Raw genomic sequence first — 6,455 nt, forward strand, 5'->3', positions numbered from 1 at the left:
AGAGAGAGAGAGAGAGAGAGAGAGAGAGAGAGAGAGAGAACTGATGCTCGGCTTGCTTTTTCCTTTTATTCAGTTCAGAATCCCAGCTTGTGGAAGGGTGCCTCTCACAGTTAGAGTGGTGTAGAAATTTCCTCACTGACACGCCCAAACATGTGTCTCCTAGGTTGCTCTATATCCTGTCATTTTGACAATCAGAATTAATCATAATGCAATTTCATAAACTGTGTCTTATAGCAAGATGTCTCTTCAGAAACTAAAGCTTTCTGATCTTCTGAATACGTATCTCGACTCTTTTCATGGCCTCTCTCTCCAACTTGATCTGAGGTCTAGACCTGAGAAAAGGTATTTGGGCCTACACGGTATTTTATAATAATTCCTTTTAAAGAAAGCAGACACCTACTGACCTGTGTTGTGACTCACTGATCAGGCAACATGGCACGTGTCCAAGCTGCCACTTCACCTCCCACTCACAGCCTCCTTAAACATGGAGACAGTTGGAAACAAATAATAAGATTGCATAGTAAAAAGGAAAAGCTGTGCAAATATCACACAGAAAAATGTGACATACATTCTCCTTATTAATAATCTATTTCCCTTTTAGGCAAAGTTATTTCATAAACCTGGGGTGATGTAGGGCTTCTGTCAGACTCTAACAAACTGAGCATATTGGCAGGTACCACTTCTTTGTAAATAAATACAGAGACTTTCAGAAGCACTTTCTCACACAGCAGCTCGGAAAGAACACACAATTCCATTAGCAGTAGATTAACTAATATGGAACTTCAGGGGATTTCCTTATGGTCCCACAAGGACAAAAAACCAAAACAAAACCAGGGACTAGAGAGATGACTCCTGGTTAAGAGCATTGGCTGTTCTCCTAAATCAGGTTTCATTCCCAGAATCCAGCATATACATGGGGCTCATAACCACCTTTAACTCTAGTACTAGGGCATCTGATGTCCCCTTCTGGCCTACGTGAGACCTTTCCGCACATGATGCACATGATACTTGTAGGCAAAATATCCACAGACATTGGAAAAACAGACAAGCTTTCAGATACTAAGTTCACTGCTTTTGTGTCCATTTGATACAAGCTAGAGTCATCAGGAAAGAGGGGGCCTCAATAGAAAAAATGCTTCCACTAGACTGGTCTTTAGGCAAGCCTGTGGAGCATTTCCTTAGTTGATTAATGGGGGAGTTCTTAGATAATTTTGGGTGATACCACCCTGGACTGGTGGTTCAGGTTCAATAAGAAAGAAGAAAGCAGACTGATCAAACCATGGGAGCAAGCCAGTAAGCAGCACCCCTCAGGTCCTCTTGTGTTAGTTCCTACCCCCATATTCCCACACTGTTTGAATTCCTGCACTGACTTTCTTCAATTATGGACTGTGATGTGGAAGTATAAGACAAGTAAACCATTACCTCTTCAACTTCCTTTTGGTCATGGTGTTTTATCATAGCAATAGCCATCCTAACTAAGACAGGTACTGTGATAGTTAATCTTGGCTGTCAACTTGACTCCATCTGGAATCTACTAAAACCCAAACATCTGGGCATGCCTTGGAAGGATATTATTGACAGGATCATTTAAAGTGAGAAGACGCACATTAAGTCTGGGCCACATCTTCTGTGGCAACCTATATAAAAGGACACGGAAGAAGAAAGATTTTGGCTTTTGCTGCTTGCCCTCATTCTTGATGGCAAGTTCATCTATCCTGCTACTAAGGCATTCCTTCCCTGCTACTAGAACCTGCTTCTTTGCCATTCCAATGTATACAGAAGAGTCCCTGAGATGTCCAGCCTCATGCACTGAACAACTATTGGATTCTTGGATGGCTTGTCGATAGACAACCATTGTTGGACTACCTGGATCTCAGCCTACAAGCCATTCTAATAAATCCCACCCACACACATACATATGCACACACACACAGAAACACACACAGAGACACACACACAGACAGAGAATAAGAAAGTGAGTGTATACACACACACACACACACACACATATATATATGAATATATATATATTCATCGTATCAGTTGTCTTCCTCCAGAGGATCCTGACGAATATAGGTACTAAAGGAAAACCAAAACCAAGACATACATAGAATCCAATGAAAACTAAGAAAGACACTTCAGAAAGATATACACTACAGAAAATGGAAAAAATACTCTCTTAACCTAATTTTCACTGATTTTACAAAAAAATATTTTCAGTGTAAATGAGTTAAGGGAGATGAAATTAAGCTATCAAAAGTACTGTTACTGCAAAAGCACAGTTATGGACTATTACATCAATACAATGTAACAGAAAATATAGTTATGGACATATTACATTAATACAATGTAACAGAAAATATATTTATGGACATATTACATCAATACAATGTAACAGAAAATATATTTATGGACATATTACATCAATACAATGTAACAGCAAATATAGTTATGGACATATTACATCAATACAATGTAACAGAATAATAGAGTTTTCCAGGATTAAAATTTTTACATCATAGGGTTACTGATAAATTTAATGATTTAATACAGTTGTAAAATTATAATGAGGTTCCTTTAACAACTCATTTTACTGTAAAAATGTTTGGAAGATTGCAATTGATAACAGAGGACAACATAGAAAGTCAGAAATATATACTTGAACACAAGTCCCTGAGTTCAGTCCCAAAAGTATGGATAGAAGTAGTATCTAAAAACCAATCACTAATAGAAAAGACAGATTTCGACACGGTAACAATTTTAAATAGAAAAAGGAGAGAGAGACACACACACACACAGAATGCAGGCAGTGTAACCTTATCTTATTGCTTTGAGAAGTGATGCAACCAATATCAATCTGATGAATTCTCTTTTTACTCTTTCCCATTTAATAAGACTTTGTGGTTTTAGTCACTTTAGAGAAATAAATGTAATTCAAGACCAATGTGAATTCCTAAACATGCAAACACTAATTCCTCTGAGACCCTTATGAGAATTTCGGAAAAGAGATCGTAGCTATGTACTTTAAAACTATCAAGTAAGAAAACATATGCAATGCTTTGCTTATTAAAACCCGCATGTACATTAGGTCAAAAAGAAGCAAGGTGCTAAATCACAAGATAAGCAGGCTCTACATATGCATTTTTGGCAACCATGCAAACTCAAACAGGATTCAGATTAAAATTCATACGTGTCTCACATTCTAAATCTATTACTTATATCCTTAGGGTTTAAGATGGTAGAGTCTGAGTTACAAGACTTTCAGCTTCAGATGGAGCCCTGCTTTAGAATATTTTAATGTCTGGAATGAGAAAGTTAATTCACTCTTCCTCAGAAGGCTGATTGTAGGGAAACTGTCTCTGCTCTTCCCTGGCACAGAAATCTCATTCTTGGTAAAACGAGAGGCTGGAACAAAAATACTCTCTTTCTTTCATGTGGTGTTATTACTGCTGGGAAGGGGCATTAGATCCAATCTTCTCTAACTCTGAAAAACATTCTGCCACAAGACTACAATATCATTCTATCTGACCTGAATTTTTTTTAAAGTAGAATTTCCTAATTCTAGACAATAGTTCTATTACAGTTGCAAATAATGTGCCAACTTTCTCATAGGTAAATTATTTTGTTCATGATTAAATGTTTTGAGAAGACTGTTAGTATCTCACCTGGTTGTTTCTACATAGATTTGGGGGGGGGTCATTGTGAGTTGTGAGTTATGGCCAATGTTGATGCCTCCACATGTCTCATAAGTCATATTCGAATACTTAACCATTAGAGCTCATCAAGTATTTAAAGAATTGGTGGACTTCAGATGAACATGGTCTGGAAAGGGAAGAAATCCCTTCGTTGCTATCATATTTGTTCATGATACCATTTAGAAAAGTAAAATTAAATTCGAATTGATCTGTATTCTTATATTTCAGTCACAGACCAACAGCACCAGAAAAAGCATATATCTAAAGACTCCTGATCCCAAGTCTCTGAGAGTAAAGTCTGGGTTGAATAAGAAGGAATTATTGGCTAATAAGGCATTTGAAACTGAGCTTGAGTATTATGAAAACAAATTTGCAATGGAGGGGAAAATAGTCTGACAAATGGAAAATGTTTCAATAAATTAGAGCATCAAATTGGCTCATTAAGTTAGTAGTGATCTACTTCTTTGCCTTGATAAGCTGTAAGTGATGAATATACTACATATGACTAAGGTGAATGAGTCCAGAATTAAGTTCCATTAATCTTGAAACATTGGTCACTTTGATGAAGCTTTACTATGTCTGCTATCTATGGCCTTTATAGTATGTGATTATAGCTTAGTTGACTTTCTTAGTTTACTTTCTATTACTGTGTAAAGACCATGAAAAGCAACTTGAAGAAAAAAGATTTATTTCAGATTATAACATTCAGTTCATCATGAAGCAAGGTCAGTGTAGGAACTCAGGGAAGCCTAGAGCCAGGAACTAAAACAGGCTATGAAGGAAGCTGCTTATTGCCATGCTTGCCATGGTTTTCTTAGCTTATTTTTTTATTCAACCCAAGACCATGTGTCCAAGAGTGGCACCAACCCCAGTGGGCTACGCCTTCCTGCATCAATCCTTAATCAAGAAAAATGCCTCAAAGACTTGCCTAGAAACCATTCTGATGGATAATTTTCTCAGTTGGGGTTCCCACTTCCCAAGTGATCCTAGCTTGTGTTAAATTGACAAAGATATAGACAAACAAAAACAAATCCACCTAGTCAGCTGATGGAGGAAGGTCATTGGTTAAGTAATAAAGAAACTGCTTGGCCCCATAGGTTAAAACATAGGTGGGAGGAGTAAACAGAACAGAATGCTGGGAGGAAGAGGAAGTGAGCTCAGAGACGCCATGCTCCCCTCTCCCGGGCAGACGCGATAGCTCTACTCTCTCAGACAGACGCATGAAGCTCAGACCCAGGATGGACATAGGCTAGAATCTTTCCCAGTAAGTCTGATGCTACACAGATTATTAGAGATGGGTTGATCGGGATATGAGAATTAGCCAGTAAGGGCTAGAGTTAATGGGCCAAGCAGTGTTTAAAAGAATACGGTTTGTGTGTTGTTATTTCGGGGCGTAAGCTAGCCAGGCGGCCGGGGTACCGGGAACACAGCCCCACCGCTCCTATTACAACAGTCAGCATACCTCATACCAGGAAGAGAACAACAAAATAAAATATAAGATGAAAATCATCATATCAAAGTTGGACAGAACAAGCTAATAGAAAAATAAAAGGGCCCAAAAATAAGGCACAAGAATCAGAGACCTTTTATAAACACAGGAGTCCCATCAAAGTACTAAACTGAAAACAATAATGTAGACGCAGAGGGATTATACAGGCCTGTGGGGGCCATGTGCTGTGACTTCAGTCTCTGTGAGTCACATCAGCTCTGTTCAGCTGTTTCAGACTGCCTTACTCTCCTGGTGTCCACAGTCCTATGTCTCCACAGCTCCTTCTACCTTCGCTTCCACTTTCATGACCTCTGAAGTGAAGGATTTGATGGAGGCATCTTATTTAGAGATGTGTGGTCCAAGATTCACCCCCACCGTGTGTGTGTGTGTGTGTGTGTGTGTGTGTGTGTGTGTGTGTGTGTAATATCTGCCTGTAGGTCTCTGTATTTGTTCCCTTCTGCTTCAGAAAGAAGAATCTCTGATGATGGCTGAAGAAGACACCCATCTAAAAGTACAGCAGACTATCATTAGGAGTAATTTTATTTTTGCTCATTATTATTGCTGCTTTATAATTTTCTTTTTTGATTTGGCTTTTGTTGACAGAGTTTCTCTGCATAGCCCTGGATATCCTGGTACTTGCTCTGTAGACAATGTTGGCCTCAAACACATAGAGATCCACCTGCCTCTGTCTCCGCAGTACTGGGATTAAAGACATGCACCACAACTCCTGACATCATTATTATTATTTAGACCAGTAGCATTGATTTTACCCTAGGTCCCTGGGCTATCTAGACTAGGGATTTGGTCACAAAAGCAGTACCAGGTATGGGTCCCATCTCATGGAGTGGGCCTTAAGTCAAATCAAATGTAGGTCTGTCTGTGGGTTACTCCCACTAGGTCTGTGCCATCATTGCCCTAGCATATTTTGCAGGCAGGTCAGATCGTAAGTCAAAGGTTTCGTGCTTGTGTTGGTGTTTACTTTTCTCTTTCAGTAGCCTGCAGAGTACCTTTCCATGTTATAGACACTAGAACATGGGAGTGAAGGTTCTATGTAGGCTTCAGCTAGACCTCTCCATGTTCTATGAGTTGTGTGGGTACTGTCTACAACAATGGGAACTTGGTGTCAGTGTGTGGCAAGCCAACTATTGTCTTGGAAACAACCTGGATTGTTTGAGAATTTCCTTAGAAACTTTTTGGCCAGCAATTCAATTGAATGAAGTACAGTCCTGGTATGGGAAGCTTCATTTGATGACAAGAGATGGTCATTTGGG

This window comes from Microtus ochrogaster, chromosome 10 (assembly GCF_000317375.1).
Source record: "Microtus ochrogaster isolate Prairie Vole_2 chromosome 10, MicOch1.0, whole genome shotgun sequence".
NCBI classification, from domain to species: Eukaryota; Metazoa; Chordata; class Mammalia; order Rodentia; family Cricetidae; genus Microtus; species Microtus ochrogaster.